Source organism: Nerophis lumbriciformis, linkage group LG05, assembly GCF_033978685.3.
Source record: "Nerophis lumbriciformis linkage group LG05, RoL_Nlum_v2.1, whole genome shotgun sequence".
Lineage (NCBI taxonomy): Eukaryota > Metazoa > Chordata > Actinopteri > Syngnathiformes > Syngnathidae > Nerophis > Nerophis lumbriciformis.
This window is the reverse complement of record NC_084552.2, coordinates 16,045,001-16,063,713: the sequence shown is the minus strand read 5'-3', so window position 1 is coordinate 16,063,713 and position 18,713 is coordinate 16,045,001. Positions and strand designations below refer to the sequence as shown.

The 18,713-nt window shown below is 44.6% G+C and overlaps 1 protein-coding gene across 1 annotated transcript in view; it reads left to right on the top strand.

Moving 5' to 3' along the window:
- The first annotated feature begins 1,076 nt into the window (after positions 1 to 1,076).
- Positions 1,077 to 18,713, top strand: part of pde5ab (phosphodiesterase 5A, cGMP-specific, b) — a 217,778-nt gene continuing 200,141 nt past the window's right edge. Inside the window, exon 1 of the mRNA XM_061961218.2 lies at positions 1,077 to 1,660. The gene's annotated coding sequence lies outside the window, so the exon portion shown is untranslated. The remainder of the gene's footprint in view (positions 1,661 to 18,713) is intronic.

Sequence of the window (18,713 nt, the reverse complement as noted above, 5' to 3'; positions counted from 1 at the left end):
TTTACGGAGTGGTACATGGACGAAGGGAGAAGTACAGAGGACCAATAAACCTACAAAGGCACTGCCTTTGCGTGTACCGGCCCAATCACATAAAATCTACAGCTTTTCACACACACAAGTGAATGCAATCATACTTGGTCAATAGCCATACAGGTCACACTGAGGGTGGCGGTATAAACAACTTTAGCACTGTTACAAATATGCGCCACACTGTGAACCCACACCAAACAAGAATGACAAACACATTTCGGGAGAACATCCGCACCGTAACACAACATAAACACAACAGAACAAATACCCAGAACCCCTTGCAGCACTAACTCTTCCGGGACGCTACAATATACACCCCCCGCTAACCCCGCCCACCTCAACCTCCTCATGCTCTCTCAGGGGGAGCATGTCCTAAATTCCAAGCTGCTGTTTTGAGGCATGTTAAAAAAAATAATGCACTTTGTGACTTCAATAATAAATATGGCAGTGCCATGTTGGCATTTTTTTTCCATAACTTGAGTTGATTTATTTTGGAAAACCTTGTTACATTGTTTATTGCATCCAGCGAGGCATCACAACAAAATTTAGGCATAATAATGTGTTAATTCCACGACTGTATATATCGGTATCGGTTGATATCGGAATTGGTAATTAAGAGTTGGACAATATCTGATATCGTCAAAAAAGCCATTATCAGACATCTCTAGTAATATACACTAGATTTTGAGGTGAAATTATTGCAATTTACCATATTTTTTCCCCCATATTTTTCACAACAAAATTTAGGCATAATAATGTGTTAATTCCACGACTGTATATATCGGTATCGGTTGATATCGGAATCGATAGAGTTGGACAATATCGGATATCGACAAAAAAGCCATTATCGGACATCTCTACTCTGGGCTATATAATATGGTTGTTGAAAAATAAAGTATTGATTAGCAAAAATATGTTTTTATTTATTTTTATGTCTTTTAAAACACTAAAATTGCTGATATGATTTGTGTTATTTTCATGTTTTTTGTTTTCAATAGAAACTAGTAATTTGAGAAAACAATGAAAAAAAGAAAAAAAAACTTTTATTTTGAAATAATCTAAAAAAAATGGTATTTTAAAAATGTATTTTTTCTTAAAAACTTTCTTTAAAAAAAAAAAAATCAACTGTATTACTATGCATCTTTTGTATAAATCCAATGCATTGGATTGCAATAAAATGTGCAGAGTATGTTACAACATTATACAACCTTAGCAAAGTATTTACATATCTTTAACTTTAATTTAATCTTTTTAGCTGTTGGGTCACTTTTTCCTTCATCTGTTAACTTTCAGTTGTCAGTCAGATAGATGTGTGCATACAAGTAATTGCAAGTATGCTTTAAAGGTATAGTAAACGTGCTGAAGCTACATCTTTGGCGGATTGACAGGATAGGAACACTTAACACAAACAAGGCAAAGTAACGCTGGATGGTCTCCTGAATAGGAAAAGGGAGATGAGAGGGAGAGAGAGAGAGAGCAGGACAGTGGGGGAGAAGGTTTTAAAAAGGGAGATAACAGTCGGGAGTCATCACAGGGATGCTTCGTGGGCCAAACGGTGGTAGTGAAGTCCAAAATAATACCGACCGAGAAATATCGCCCTTTTTGGTGGAGGAAAATCTGCGTTGACACGGTGGGAATTTTTGTTTCTACTTCAAGAAGAACGTGATCTATTCTTAGTGTTAGCAATGTGAAAGCAATTGGCAACAGTTAATATCTGGTATGGGGAGATAGAGAGAGTGTTTTTAAAAGCATCCATGATCTACGGACAACTGGTATCAATCAGCTCATGATCCAAAGCCTATTGCATCATTTGTGAGGCTGGTTGACTTCAAGGGTTTCGCCCAAGGAAAGCTAGATTTGCCAGAAAATGTCTTAAAACATGTTCTGGAAATGTTATACTTAAGGTACTTAGCCCGAGAACATCTTCGTTTACAAGAAAGTATTGTGTAAAAATGATTGGACATCTTGTATCTGGCACCAGGAGATACCGCTGGAGTGTCATCGCGAGGAAAACATGTTCTAGGATATTTAGACAAGGTGTAAGCAGCTCATGATCCGAAGCATACCGCGTCGTGTGTGTACGGTTATGAAACTCGGCGCGGGGGGCTGATATCAAATGATATCAAAGTGGTTCGCTCAAGGAAAGACAGATTTTTCTAAGAACATGTCCTGGAATTTTCAGACAACTTTCAGCCAGCTCAGGACTCGAAGCATAGCACATGTTTGGGGGAGATAGTGGCAGCAGTTGATATGAGTTACTTATATATATATATATATATATATATATATATATATATATATATATATATATATATATATATATATATATATATATATATGTATATATATATGTATACACAAAACCAGTGAAGTTGGTACGTTGTGTAATTCGTAAATAAAAACAGAATACAATGATTTGCAAATCCATCCATCCATCTTTTTCCGCTTATCCGAGGTCGGGTCGCGGGGGCAGCAGCCTAAGCAGGGAAGCCCGGACTTTCCTCTCCCCAGCCACTTCGTCCAGCTCCTCCCGGGGGATCCCGAGGCGTTCCCAGGCCAGCCGGGAGACATAGTCTTCCCAACGTGTCCTGGGTCTTCCCCGTGGCCTCCTACCAGATGGACGTGCCCTAAACACCTCCCTAGGGAGGCGTTCGGGTGGCATCCTGACCAGATGCCCGAACCACCTCATCTGGCTCCTCTCGATGTGGAGGAGCAGCGGCTTTACTTTGAGCTCCTCCCGGATGGCAGAGCTTCTCACCCTATCTCTAAGGGAGAGCCCCGCCACTTGGCGGAGGAAACTCATTTCGGCCGCCTGTACCCGTGATCTTGTACTTTCGGTCATAACCCAAAGCTCATGACCATAGGTGAGGATCGGAACGTAGATCGACCGGTAAATTGAGAGCTTTGCCTTCCGGCTCAGCTCCTTCTTCACCCCAACGGATCGATACAGCGTCCGCATTACTGAAGACGCCGCACCGATCCGCCTGTCGATCTCACGATCCACTCTTCCCTCACTCGTGAACAAGACTCCGAGGTACTTGAACTTCTCCACTTGGGGCAGGGTCTCCTCCCCAACCCGGAGATGGCACTCCACCCTTTTCCGGGCGAGAACCATGGACTCAGACTTGGAGGTGCTGATTCTCATCCCAGTCGCTTCACACTCGGCTGCGAACCGATCCAGTGAGAGCTGAAGATCCTGGCCAGATGAAGCCATCAGGACCACATCATCTGCAAAAAGCAGAGACCTAATCCTGCAGCCACCAAACCAGATCCCCTCAACGCCTTGACTGCGCCTAGAAATTCTGTCCATAAGAGTTATGAACAGAATCGGTGACAAAGGGCAGCCTTGGCGGAGTCCAACCCTCACTGGAAACGTGTCCGACTTACTGCCGGCAATGCAAACCAAGCTCTGACACTGATCGTACAGGGAGCGGACAGCCACAATCAGACAGTCCGATACCCCATACTCTCTGAGCACTCCCCACAGGACCTCCCGAGGGACACGGTCGAATGCCTTCTCCAAGTCCACAAAGCACATCTAGACTGGTTGGGCAAACTCCCATGCACCCTCAAGGACCCTGCTGAGAGTCTAGAGCTGGTCCACAGTTCCACGACCAGGACGAAAACCACACTGTTCCTCCTGAATCCGAGGTTCGACTATCCGGCGTAGCCTCCTCTCCGGTACACCTGAATAAACCTTACCGGAAAGGCTGAGGAGTGTGATCCCACGATAGTTGGAACACACCCTCCGGTTCCCCTTCTTAAAGAGAGGAACCACCACCCCGGTCTGCCAATCCAGAGGTACCTCCCCCGATGTCCACGCGATGCTGCAGAGTCTTGTCAACCAAGACAGCCCCACAGCATCCAGAGCCTTAAGGAACTCCGGGTGTATCTCATCCACCCCCGGGGCCTTGCCACCGAGGAGCTTTTTAACTACCTCAGCAACCTCAGCCCCAGAAATAGGAGATCCCACCACAGATTCCCCAGGCACTGCTTCCTCATAGGAAGACGTGTTGGTGGGATTGAGAAGGTCTTCGAAGTTTTCCCTCCACCGATCCACAACATCCGCAGTCGAGGTCAGCAGAACACCATCCGCACCATACACGGTGTTGACAGTGCACTGCTTGACCTTCCTGAGGCGGCGGATGGTGGTTCAGAATCGCTTCGAAGCCGTCCGGAAGTCGTTTTCCATGGCTTCCCCGAACTCCTCCCATGTCCGAGTTGTTGCCTCCGCGACCACTGAAGCCGCACAACGCTTGGCCTGTCGGTACCTGTCCGCTGCCTCCGGAGTCCTATGAGCCAAAAGAACCCGATAGGACTCCTTCTTCAGCTTGACGGCATCCCTCACCGCCGGTGTCCACCAACGGGTTCTAGGATTACCGCCACGACAGGCACCAAATACCTTGCGGCCACAGCTCCAATCAGCCGCCTCGACAATAGAGGTGCGGAACATGGTCCACTCGGACTCAATGTCCAGCACCTCCCTCGTGACATGTTCAAAGTTCTCCCGGAGGTGGGAATTGAAACTCTCTCTGACAGGAGACTCTGCCAGACGTTCCCAGCAGACCCTCACAATGCGTTTGGGCCTGCCAGGTCTGTCCGGCATCCTCCCCCACCATCGCAGCCAACTCACCACCAGGTGGTGATCGGTAGAAAGGTACGCCCCTCTCTTCACCCGAGTGTCCAAAACATGAGGCCGCAAATCCGATGACACAACTACAAAGTCGATCATGGAACTGCGGCCTAGAGTGTCCTGGTGCCAAGTGCACATATGGACACCCTTATGTTTGAACATGGTGTTTGTTATGGACAATCTGTGACGAGCACAAAAGTCCAATAACAAAACACCACTCGGGTTCAGATCCGGGCGGCCATTCTTCCCAATCACGCCTCTCCAGGTTTCACTGTCGTTGCCAACATGAGCGTTGAAGTCACCCAGTAGGACAAGGGAATCACCCGGGGGAGCACTTTCCAGTACTCCCTCGAGTGTATCCAAAAAGGGTGGGTACTCTGAATTGCTGTTTGGTGCGTAAGCACAAACAACAGTCAGGACCCGTACCCCCCCACCCGAAGGCGGAGGGAAGCTACCCTCTTGTCCACCGGGTTGAACTCCAACATGCAGGCTTAGACCCGGGGGGAAAACAAGAATTGCTACCCCAGCTCGTTGCCTCTCACTGCGTGCAGCGCCAGAGTGGAAGAGAGTCCAACCCCTCTCGAGAGAACTGGTTCCAGAGCCCTTGCTGTGCGTCGAGGTGAGTCCGACTATATCTAGCCGGAACTTCTCTACCTTGCGCACTAGCTCAGGCTCCTTCCCCCCCAGCGAGGTGACGTCCCACGTCCCAAGAGCTAGCTTATGTAGCCGAGGATCGGACCGCCAAGTGCCCTGCCTTCGGCTTCCACCCAGCTCACAATGCACCCGACCTCTATGGCCCTTCCCATGAGTGGTGAGCCCATTGGAGGGGTGACCCACGTTGCCTCTTCGGGCTGTGCCCGGCCGGGCCCCATGGGGGCAGGCCCGGCCACCAGGCGCTCGCCATCGTGCCCCAACTCCGGGCTTGGCTCCAGAAGGGGGCCCCGGTGACCGGCGTCCGGGCGAGGGAAATCTGAGTCTTTGTTTTTTCATTCCCATAGAAGTCTTCGGGCTGCTCTTTGTCTGATCCCTCATCTAGGACCTGTTTGTCTTGGGAGACCCTACCAGGGGGCATAAAGCCCCCGGACAACATAGCTCCTCGGATCATTGGGACACGCAAACTCCTCTACCACGGTAAAGTGGCAGCTCAGAGAGGAGGATTTGCAAATCCTTTTCAACTTATATTCAATTGAATAAACTGCAAAGACAATGTTTAATGTTCCAACTGAGAAACATAATTTTTTTTGCAAATAATCATTAACTTAGAATTTAATGGCAGCAACACATTGCAAAAAAGTTGTCACATTTTTACCACTGTGTTACATTGCCTTTCCTTTTAACAACACTCAGTAAACGTTTGGGAACTGAGGAGACCAATTTTTGAAGCTTTTCAGGTGGAATTCTTTCCCATTCTTGCTTGATAAACAGCTTAAGTTGTTCAACAGTCCGGGGTCTCCGTTGTGGTATTTTACGCTTCATAATGCGCCACACATTTTCAATGGGTGACAGGTCTGGACTACAGGCAGGCCAGTTTAGTACCCACACTCTTTTACTATGAAGCCACGCTGTTGTAGCACGTGGCTTGGCATGGTCTTGCTGAAATAAGCAGGGGTGTCCATGCAGACGTTGCTTGGATGGCAACATATGTTGCTCCAAAACCTGTATGTACCTTTCAGCATTAATGGTGCCTTCACAGATGTGTAAGTTACCCATGCCTTGGGCACTAATACACCCCCATACCATCACAGATGCTGGCTTTTCAACTTTGCGCCTAGAACAATCCGGATGGTTCTTTTCCTCTTTGTTTCGGACGACACAACGTCCATAGTTTCCAAAAAACAATTTGAAACGTGACCACAGAACACTTTTACACTTTACATCAGTCCATCTTAGATGAGCTCGGGCCAAGCGAAGCCGGCGGCGTTTCTGGGTGTTGTTGATAAATGGCTTTCGCTTTGCATAGTAGAGTTTTAACTTGCACTTACAGATGTAGCGACCAACTGTAGTTACTGACAGTGGGTTTCTGAAATGTTCCTGAGCCCATGTGGTGATATCCTTTACACACTGATGTCACTTTTTGATGCAGTACCGCCTGAGAGATCAAAGGTCACGGGTGTTCAATGTTACGTGCAGTGATTTCTCCAGATTCTCTGAACCTTTTGATGATATTACGGACCGTAGATGGTGAAATCCCTAAATTCCTTGCAATAGCTGGTTGAGAAATGCTGTTCTTAAACTGTTGGTTAATTTGCTCACGCATTTGTTGACAAAGTGGTGACCCTCGCCCCGTCCTTGTTTGTGAATGACTGAGCATTTCATGGAAGCTGTTTTTATACCCAATCATGGCACCCACCTGTTCCCAATTAGCCTGTTCACCTGTGGGATGTTCCAAATAAGCGTTTGATGAGCATTCATCAACTTTCTCAGTCATTTTTGCCACTTGTGCCAGCTTTTTTGAAACATGTTGCAGGCATTAAATTCCATATGAGCTAAAATAACAACGTTGTCCAGTTCAAACGTTAAATATCTGGTCTTTGCAGTCTATTCAATTGAATATAAGTTGAAAAGGATTTGCAAATCATTGTATTCTGTTTTTATTTACCATTTACACAACGTGCCAACTTTACTGGTTTTGGGGTTTGTACTTATTAGAAAAGAAAATGTAGGGAGTTGGCCTAAGGCAAGCCTGATATGCCAAGAAAAACAATTCTGGAATATTTGAACAACTGGTATCAGCTCATATTCCAAAAGCATACCACATTGTTTGTATGGAAGTGTTGATATCACATTCCCTGGGCCTCATCACTTCAACTTCGTTTTCCCTCAAAGGCAGTAATGTTGGTAGATTTTCAATGTAGTGAGTGGGTATTCCTATTTGATATGTTCATGGATTCAAGTATCCTGTGTAGTCTTTTATTTTTCAAATTTATCTGAAATTTACAGAGTTGTTTTCAATATTTTTTACAGATGCCTACATGGCGCTAACTTTCCAATGTATTTATTAACACAGTATATCCTAATGATGTACACCAGGGTTCCCCAACCTTTTTTTCACCAGGGAGCAGTTTGATGTAGAGATGTCCGATAATGGCTTTTTTGCCGATATCCGATATTCCGATATTGTCCAACTCTTTATTACCGATACCGATATCAACCGATACCGATATATACAGTCATGGAATTAACACATTATTATGCCTAATTTTGTTGTGATGCCCCCGCTGTATGCATTAAACAATGTAACAAGGTTTTCCAAAATAAATCAACTCAAGTTATGGAAAAAAAATGCCAACATGGCACTGCCATATTTATTATTGAAGTCACAAAGTGCATAATTTTTTTTAACATGCCTCAAAACAGCAGCTTCGAATTTGGGACATGCTCTCCCTGAGAGAGCATGAGTAGGTTGAGGTTGGAGGGGGTGCGGGGTTTTAGGGGTGTAGGGGGTAGCGGGGGGTGTGTATATTGTAGCATCCCGGAAGAGTTAGTGCTGCAAGGGGTTTCTGGGTATTTGTTCTGTTGTGTTTATGTTGCGTTACGGTGCGGATATTCTCCCGAAATGTGTTTGTCATTCTTGTTTGGTGTGGGTTCACAGTGTGGCGCATATTTGTAACAGTGTTAAAGTTGTTTATACGGCCACCCTCAGTGTGACCTGTATGGCTGTTGACCAAGTATGCGTGCATTCACTAGTGTGTGTGAAAAGCCGTAGATATTATGTGATTGGGCCGGTACACGCAAAGGCAGTGCCTTTAAGGTTTATTGGCGCTCTGTACATCTCCCTACGTCCGCGTACACAGCGGCGTTTTAAAAAGTCATACATTTTACTTTTTGAAACTGTTACTGATAATTTTGAAACAGATACCGATAATTTCCGATATCACATTTTAAAGCATTTATCGGCCGATAATATCGGCAGTCCGATATTATCGGACATCTCTAGTTTAATGTATGCATTATTTTCACGGACCGGCTTTCCACGTGTGGCAGAAAAAAACAGCAAAAAAAATGAGCATGAGGTATCAACTTACCGAAACGCTGAAGTAGTGGGAGCCCTGGGCGTGTTTCTCTGCGAAGAGATGGTCCCCGGCGCGTTGATGGCATATACCAACCCCGTTTCCATATGAGTTGGGAAATTGTGTTTGATGTAAATATAAACGGAATACAATGATTTGCAAAACATTTTCAACCCATATTCAGTTGAATATGCTACAAAGACAACATATTTGATGTTCAAACTGATAAACATTTTTTTAGAATTTAATGCCAGCAACACGTGACAAAGAAGTTGGGAAAGGTGGCAATAAATACTGCTAAAGTTGAGGAATGCTCATCAAACACTTATTTGGAACATCCCACAGGTGAACAGGCAAATTGGGAACAGGTGGGTGCCATGATTGGGTATAAAAGTAGATTACAAGAAATGCTCAGTCATTCACAAACAAGGATGGGGCGAGGGTCACCACTTTGTCAACACATGCGTGAGCAAATTGTTGAACAGTTTAAGAAAAACCTTTCTCAACCAGCTATTGCAAGGAATTTAGGGATTTCGCAATCTACGGTCCGCAATATAATCAAAGGGTTCAGAGAATCTGGAGAAATCACTGCACGTAAGCAGCTAAGCCCGTGACCTTCGATCCCTCAGGCGGTACTGCATCAACAAGCGACATCAGTGTGTAAAGGATATCACCACATGGGCTCAGGAACACTTCAGAAACCCACTGTCAGTAACTACAGATGGTCGCTACATCTGTAAGTGCAAGTTAAGCAAGGCGAAAACCGTTTATCAACAACACCCAGAAACGCCGTCGGCTTCGCTGGGCCTGAGCTCATCTAAGATGGACTGATACAAAGTGGAAAAGTGTTCTGTGGTCTGACGAGTCCACATTTCTAATTGTTTTTGGAAACTGTGGACGTTGTGTCGTCCGGACCAAATAGGAAAAGAACCATCCGGATTGTTATAGGCGCAAAGTTGAAAAGCCAGCATCTGTGATGGTATGGGGGTGTATTAGTGCCCAAGACATGGGTAACTTACACATCTGTGAAGGCACCATTAATGCTGAAAGGTACATACAGGTTTTGGAGCAACATATGTTGCCATCCAAGCAACATTACCATGAACGCCCCTGCTTATTTCAGCAAGACAATGCCAAGCCACGTGTTACATCAACGTGGCTTCCGGGTACTAGACTGGCCTGCCTGTAGTCCAGACCTGTCTCCCATTGAAAATGTGTGGCGCATTATGAAGCCTAAAATACCACAACTGAGACCCCCGGACTGTTGAACAACTTAAGCTGTACATCAAGCAAGAATGGGAAAGAATGCCACCTGAGAAGCTTAAAAAATGTGTCTCCTCAGTTCCCAAACGTTTACTGAGTGTTGTTAAAAGGAAAGGCCATGTAACATAGTGGTGAACATGCCCTTTCCCAACTACTTTGGCACTCAAAAAATAAAGTTTATAAATATGTTGTCTTTGTAGCATATTCAATTGAATATGGGTTGAAAATGATTTGCAAATCATTGTATTCCGTTTATATTTACATCTAACACAATTTCCCAACTCATAAGGGAATTGTAGAATTTACTGGGGGTAATCTTTCTTAGCACCATTTTTAATGATGCTATTTAGGATGCCCCATGTTAAAGTTAAAGTAAAAGTACCAATGATTGTCACACACACACGAGCTGTGGCAAAATGATTCTCTGCATTTGACCCATCACCCTTGATCACCCCATGGGAGGTGAGGGGAGCAGTGAGCAGCAGCGGTGGCCGGTAATCATTTTTGGTGATTTAGCCCCCAGTTCCAACCCTTGATGCTTATTGCTCTCATGTTATTTCTGTTCTTGTTTAATAATTGACTGTAGTATTCCTTCTTACATGTTCGTAGTATACTAATTAGCTTGTTTTTATATTTCTTATACTTATTTTCTGCCTCTATAGATCTCTGTTATCATATTCGATATAATGTATTTTTTTTGTGACAAGCATTTTTAAGTCCTTTTGTCATCCATGGTTGGTTGTTTTTCTTTTGCTTCTTTCTAAGTTCTTTCCATGGACAATGTTTATCACGGAGTGTTAGAAAAGTGTTGAAAAAACTTCATTGTATACATTGTCCCAAATTTGTTTCCTCAGATCCTTCTTGAAATAAACCATTCCTTCCTCTGTGCATAGTCTTTGAAATGTCTTTCTGTCAATGTTCTTCTTCCTGTAGTTCCCATCATAACTAGTGAAAACTGGCAGACGGTCGCTGATGTGGGTGGTTAGCAGTCCGCTTGTTGTATTATTATCACAAACATTAGTAAATATAGTCAATAAGTGTGACTTGCTATTCTGGTTGGCCCTGTGATTCGGGGATTCAAACTCATGCTATACATTGTACCTGTGAAGTCATCAATGGACTTTTGATGATTGAGGTTCAAGAGATCAATAATGTGAAGTCTCCTCATAAAGAAAGTATTTTTTGACGGATTTCATTGAAAGTTCCCTTAATCCAGTCTTCAAATCCTTCAATACTTGAGTTGGTTGCCCTATATACACAACTGATCAATACATTTCTGCTTCTTTCATGACATATCTCAATGGAGGTTTTTTTCTGTCTTGCCTCTGGTGAGGGCGGTCGCATTTTTTTCTCCTCCCGTCTTCTCCTTGCTTGCTCTCTTTGTCTTGTCTACACTATTTTTGAAGCCTCTTTCTTTGCGCTGTCCTCCAAATCGATACATCGGACATGGAATTAATCAGCTGGACTCTCCCTCAATTGACAAAATATTTTTGACGAGGAAAAGAGATTCGGGGGAGCCTGGCTGCCCTGATGGAACCATACGAGAGAGATTCCTGGGACAAATGGAGAATCATGTGCCTCTCAGTCCTTTCCATCGAGGATGTGGAAGACATCTACCTATTTGGAACCATGATCGCGGGGCACCTGCCGATTGGGCTGGGCATTGCTCTGGTGTATCGTCAAATTCGTAAGACGATGGCAGCCATTCAAGGAGCCTAAAGACTGTTCGTCACAATGGAAGGATTGGGTCGGGCTGTGGGATCACAGTCTGGGGCGATTTCTGAACTGAATCGCAAGATGGATCACATCATGGAGAAGCTTGTTGAAAGGGAAAAATTGGATATGAGAGCCAACATGGACGAATAGAACAGACACTGGGGCGGTATAGCTCGGTTGGTAGAGTGGCCGTGCCAGCAACTTGAGGGTTGGAGGTTCGATCCCCGCTTCTGCCATCCTAGTCACTGCCGTTGTGTCCTTGGGCAAGACACTTTACCCACCTGCTCCCAGTGCCACCCACACTTGTTTAAAAATGTAACTTAGATATTGGGTTTCACTATGTAAAGCGCTTTGAGTCACTAGAGAAAAGCGCTATATAAATATAATTCACTTCACTTCACAAAGCATTGTAATGTCTGCTCGCGGAAAAACAAAAATCCTCATCTACGATTTGACTCCCTCGAATGGCCTTGACGCTGCAACAACAGGAGCAGGCTGTTCTGTAAACATCCCCCGAGGACTCTCAAAGATGGACGCTTTTGACCTCCCTCCCTCCCTCCTCAACGACACCTGGAAGTCGAACTTTGCTTGCATTGCATGCAGAACGGCCCCGGGCCTACGGACACAACACCACTGCACCCAAAGACAATGGGCATATACACAAACACACAACCCCACCCCCACCCAATGCCTTCACCACCGCTTGATTCCCCTTCAGGATGATGGATGGCTGAGTAGCGCTTTATAGCAGCAGGCCGGCCTCCAGGGCCCCAACTCCCCCCCTCTGTTGTGAGTTGTTGTGATTATATGGTAACATGTTTATGTGTGCTATGGCAAATGAGTTTTTTTCCCTTGGACTCAGTCTGGACCCACTCCCGAGGGTCCAGCCTTTGACTGATATTGTTTACTCTTCCCCCCTCTCCCAATATCACCTTTTTCCCACCTTTTTTAAGGAGCGCCGTAAGTGGCTGATCCGTTGGCGGTCCCGTCTTGTCTCCCTGTAACGTATGTCTGCTCTTAGTGGGACTGTGCCGAAAATGAAATTTCAGTTCTTATGTGTCTTGTACATGTTAAAGAATGGACAGTAATAAAGCATCCTGAATTCTGGTTATACACTCTAAAACAGGGGTGTCAAACTCAAATACAGAGTGGGCCAAAATTTAAAACTGAACAAAGCCGCAGGCCAAGGTTGAACAAATTAACCTTTTAATAGGGACCCAAACAAGTTTTGCATTAAATATTGAACAAGCAAGGCTTATATAACTTTATAGTGACATGCAAAATCGAGTTTCAAATAATAATAATAATAATTAAAAAATATCAATGGCATATCAAATACAATTTAAATAAAAATTGAATGCCTCTTTTCTATTTGCAGCCTTCTGAGGTAAATATCAACATTAACTTTTTCCACAGGCTAATAAATGTGAAAATAAAATAATGAATAAACCAACCATTCAGGACTTTAAACTGCTCAGTTTGCAACACACTGATCTAATCGGATGTGCCCTAGCCAGATACCTGCCATCTTTTCTGGGATGCTAGTTCATTAATGTCGGGGCTCAGGCTTTGAGCTGAGGCAACCTTCATTATCGAACGAAGGTGTTCATCAGTCATTATATCTCGTATTCCACAGTTTTGGAGGCGTGGCTTACAGGCACTGCTTTTAACGTCCTCTACGAGCTGACGTCACGTCCGCTTTTCATCCCTTCTAACAACGTGACCGCCCTGTCACAAGATATGAGCGGCTCCTGTACGCACACACACGTAAATGCAAAGCATACTTCATCAACAGCAATACAGTTTACACTGAGAGTGGCCGTATAAGCAACTTTAACATTGTTAGAAATATACGCCACACTGTGAACCCACACCAAACAAGAATGACAAACACATTTTGGGAGAACATCCGCACCGTAACACAACATAAACACAACAGAACAAATACCCAGAACCCTTTGCAGCACTAACTCTTCCGGGACGCTACAAGGTGTGTGTGTGTTTTGGGGCTGTGGGGAGTGTGGGGGTTGGGGGGGGGGGGGGGGTGTATTTTGTAGCGTCCTGGAAGAGTTAGTGCTGCAAATGATTCTGGATATTTGTTCTGTTGTGTTTATGTTGTGTTACGGTGCGGATGTTCTCCCGAAATGTGTTTGTCATTCTTGTTTGGTGTGGGTTCACAGTGTGGTGTATATTTCTAACAGTGTTAAAGTTTTGTATACTGTCACCCTCAGTATAACCTGTATCACTGTTGATGAAGTATGCGTTGCATTCACTTGTGTGTGCGTACAGATGCCGCACATATCTTGTGACTGTGTCTGAACGATGTTAGAATGGATGAAAAGCGGACGTGACGACAGCTCGTAGAGGACGTTAAAGGCAGTGCATTCAAGGCACTTCCCCAAGACTGGTCCGAGTGGACAAGATATAATGACTGATGAACACCTTCGTTCGATAATGAAGGTTGCCTCAGCTCAAAGCCTGAGCCCCGACATTAATAAAGAAAAGTTAGTGTCAAAAGTGTCAAAAGCGTGTTATCGTGTCAAAAGCATTTGACACTATAATCATAACATGGAAAATCCCTCCAGCAACTCTACTGTTCACTCATTTATCTTGAAGTTACTGTGCAGAAGTTTGGGGAAATCCCTTAACAATCTTGCCAAAACATATAATTTTCGTATTTTGCGGACCATAGGGCGCACCGGATTATAAGACGCACTGTCGATGAGTGGGTGTAGTCAGGTCTATTTTCATACAAAAGGCGCACCGGATTATAAGGCAAATTAAAGGGGTCATATTATTTAATTTTTTTTCTAAATGTAAACACTTCCTTGTGGTCTACATAACATGTAATGGTGGTTCTTTGGTCAAAATGTTGCATAGATGATGTTTTACAGATCATCTTCAAGTCGTTTTGTGGGCGGTCTTATTTACGTGGCTCACCTTCGACAGCGTCTTCTCCCCGTCATCTTTGTTGTAGCGGTGTAGCGTGCAAGGACGGGAGTGGAAGAAGTGTGAAAAGATGGCGCTAACTGTTTTCATGACATTCAGACTTTACTTCAATCAATAACGGAGCAGCATCTCCTCATCCGTGGCTCACTAGTGCAACAACAAGACCGGAAATGTGTCCCGTGAAAAACCGTCCGTCTGAAGTTATTTGGGTGAATAATGTAAACTCACTACACCGGTATGTTTTAGCGCTTTCATGGCGAGTTTACTGACAGATATAAGTAAGAACTTTACACTACTTTATATTAGAAATGGCAACAGCGGAGGATGAATGTCCCATAACAAGAAGATAGAGAAAAAGAAGGAGCTTATCGACTACGGCGTCGGCACCGGCTACAAAGGCAGATTTTCAGGACTTATGCAGATCCCGAATACAGATCAGCAGATACCAGAAGGTAAGAAAAGTTGCTTTTGCATAATATTGTGAAACAAAACCCCAGATAATGTCTACCTTATATACACACACCATAATAATACTCGTATGTTCATAGCTTAAAAAGTCGTACTAAAACATTTTGATAAGTTTGTGTGTAATGTTCTATATTTTCAAGTGAATATATAAAATGTTGGTGTTGCTTACTTGAGTCATATTTTTGTCTGCACGTATCTCTTATGTTTGACTGCCATCTACTGCTCACACTTATCATTTCACCATGTACCAAATATAATAGCTGCGACGTCGGTAAGCACAACCAGCTATGCTCAAATCCTCAGCTAATGACAAAAAAATGTATTAAGTGCCTGGTTTGGGAGGAAATGTTTAAACAGCAGCAGCAACTTGACAATAATTTACCTTGTTTTTTTTGCTAAACATTTTAAGAAGACATAAGCATATCCTTGTTCCATCAAAGACTTTAGACACAAACAACAAGCTGTCAACTACTTCAGGGATGCTCTGTGGCAGGTGACAATGTTTCCATTGCAGCTAAACACCCTTACGGATTGTGCACGTTTGATGTGCAAAGTAGTTGGGACTCACTTAAAGAGTTAATTATTTCCAGAAACTTTTTCAATCCATTGTTGTCATACTTGTTTCAACTGGGAACATACGGTATATCTAGCTATGTAATTGGATACTGCTTTAGTAATAGCGCAGTGTTAAAACATTTGTGATAGATTCAGTCTACACATATCTCTTATGTGTGACTGCCATCTACCGGTCACACTTATCATTTCACCATGTACCAAATAAAATAGCTTAGAGGACGGTAAGCACAACTAGAATTATTCTGTACATTAGGCGCACCGGGTTATAAGGCGCACTGTCGAGTTTTGAGAAAATGACGGTTTCCGTAATATGGGGTTTAAAGGCCTACTGAAACCCACTACTACCGACCACGCAGTCTGATAGTTTATATATCAATGATGAAATCTTAACATTGCAACACATGCCAATACGGCCGGGTTAGCTTACTAAAGTGCAATTTTAAATTTTGCGCGAAATATTCTGCTGAAAACGTCTCGGTATGATGACGCCTGCGCGTGACGTCACGGATTGTAGAGGACATTTTGGGACAGCATGGTGGCCAGCTATTAAGTCGTCTGTTTTCATGGCAAAATTCCACAGTATTCTGGACATCTGTGTTGGTGAATCTTTTGCAATTTGTTCAATGAACAATGGAGACAGCAAAGAAGAAAGCTGTAGGTGGGAAGCGGTGTATTGCGGCAGGTGTTGTGCCAGATAACGCACCCCCGCCGTAGAATGCAGCCCCTGACTGTTGTGCCGGATAACACAGCCGGTGTTTCACTGTTTACAATATCGAAAGATGACAGTCAAGCTTTACCATTGGCCTGTGGAGAACTGGGACAACAGAGACTCTTACCAGGAGTACTTTGAGTTGGATACGCAGACGCGGTACCGTGAGTTCGCATGCAGCTGCGGCTTCCAAACATTTGATCGCTTGTTTTGAGTGTGAGTATGAATGCACTTTATGACATATTGAGTTCTTGTAAACACTTACCGGTATGTAAACCCAGATAAATGTGATAAAATGTGCTTGGTATTAGTTCAAGTTTAACTATGGAAAAAGAGGTGGGATTCAAAAAGTTTTTACTTCTCCCCATTACCCTTTTGAGATATGTTGAATTTAATTTAATTTTCTTAATTTAATTTTCTTTTTTTTGTGTGAAATAACAAGACTGTTCACTGGAGACATGCATGTATATTATGTAAAACATGTCTGATGTGGACCTGACTATGACATACTCAAACAACAACAATCAGATTGACTTCAGAGATAATGATTTATGAAAGCGAGTATACATTTAACCAATCAGTATCATAATATTTTAGTTGATAACTCAATATACTTTCTTTTTTGTAGGTTGTATCATATTCCCTCGACCTTATTCCTTAATATTAACTTATAACATGCTTGATGTTGGAAATATTGCAAACAATGGTCAATAAAATTATTTATTTTTGGAGAAAACTGTTGATAGCAGTTGAAAAGAAGTACCCACATGGGTTCAGTATTCACTGGCAACACGGTGGAGCAGTGGTTAGCGCTTGTGCCTCGCACAGAGGATGTCTTAGGTTTCATTCCTATGTTTTCCTTGTGACCCACCTCCAGCGTCACGCACCTGGATATAGGAACCTCCCACCTCTAAAGACATGCACCTGGATATAGGCCCCTCCCACCTTCAAAGTCATGCACCTGGATATAGGCCCCTCCCACCTCTAAAGACATGCACCTGGATATATTCCCCTACCACCACCAAAGTCATGCACCTGGATATAGCCCCCCCCCCCCACCTTCAAAGTCATGCACCTGGATATAGGCTCCCCCACCTCCAAAGACATGCACCTGGATATAGGCCCCTCCCATCTCCAAAGACATGCACCCTGGGATAAGCCCCTCCCACCTCTAAAGTTATGCACCTGGATATAGACCCCTCCCACCTCTAAAGACATGCACTTGGATATAGGCCCCTCCCACCTCTAAAGACATGCACCTGGATATAGGCCTCTCCCACCTCTAAAGACATGCACCTGGATATAGGCCCCTCCCACCTCTAAAGACATGCACCTGGATATAGGCCCCTCCCACCTCTAAAACATGCACCTGGATATAGGCCCCTCCCACCTCCACAGACATGCACCTGGGGATAGGCCCCTCCCACCTTCAAAGTCATGTACCTGGATATAGGCCCCTCCCACCTCCAGAAACATGCACCAGGAGATAGGCCCCTCCCACCTCCAGTGTCATGCACCTGGATATTGGTCCCTCCCATCTCCAAAGACATGCACCTGGATATAGGCCCCTTCCAACTCTAAAGACATACACCTGGGGATAGGCTCCTCCCACCTCTAAAGTCATGCACCTGGATAAATGCCCCTCCCACCTCTAAAGACATGCACCTGGATATAGGCCCCTCCCACCTTCAAAGTCATGCACCTGGATATAGGCCCCTCCCACCTCTAAAGTCATGCACCTGGATATAGGCCCCTCCCACCTCTAAAGACATGCACCTGGATATAGGCCCCTCCCACCTCTAAAGACATGCACCTGGATATAGGCCCCTCCCACCTCTAAAGTCATGCACCTGGATATAGGCCCCTCCCACCTCTAAAGACATGCACCTGGATATATTCCCCTACCACCACCAAAGTCATGCACCTGGATATACTGTAGGCCCCCCCCCCCCCCACCTCCAAAGACATGCACCTGGATATAGGCCCCTCCCATCTCCAAAGACATGCACCCTGGGATAGGCCCCTTCCATCTCCAAAGACATGCACCTAGATATAGGCCCCTCCCACCTCTAAAGACATGCACTTGGATATAGGCCCCTCCCACCTCCAAACCCATGCACCTGGGGATAGGCCCCTCCCACCTCTAAAGTTATGCACCTGGATATAGGCCCTCCCACCTCTAAAGACATGCACCTGGATATAGGCCCCTTCCACCTCCAGAAACATGCACCAGGGGATGGTCCCTCTCACCTCCAGCGTCATGCACCTGGATATAGGCCCCTCCCACATCTAAAGACTTGCACCTGGATATAGGCCCCTCCCACCTCTAAAGACATGCACCTGGATATAGGCCCCTCCC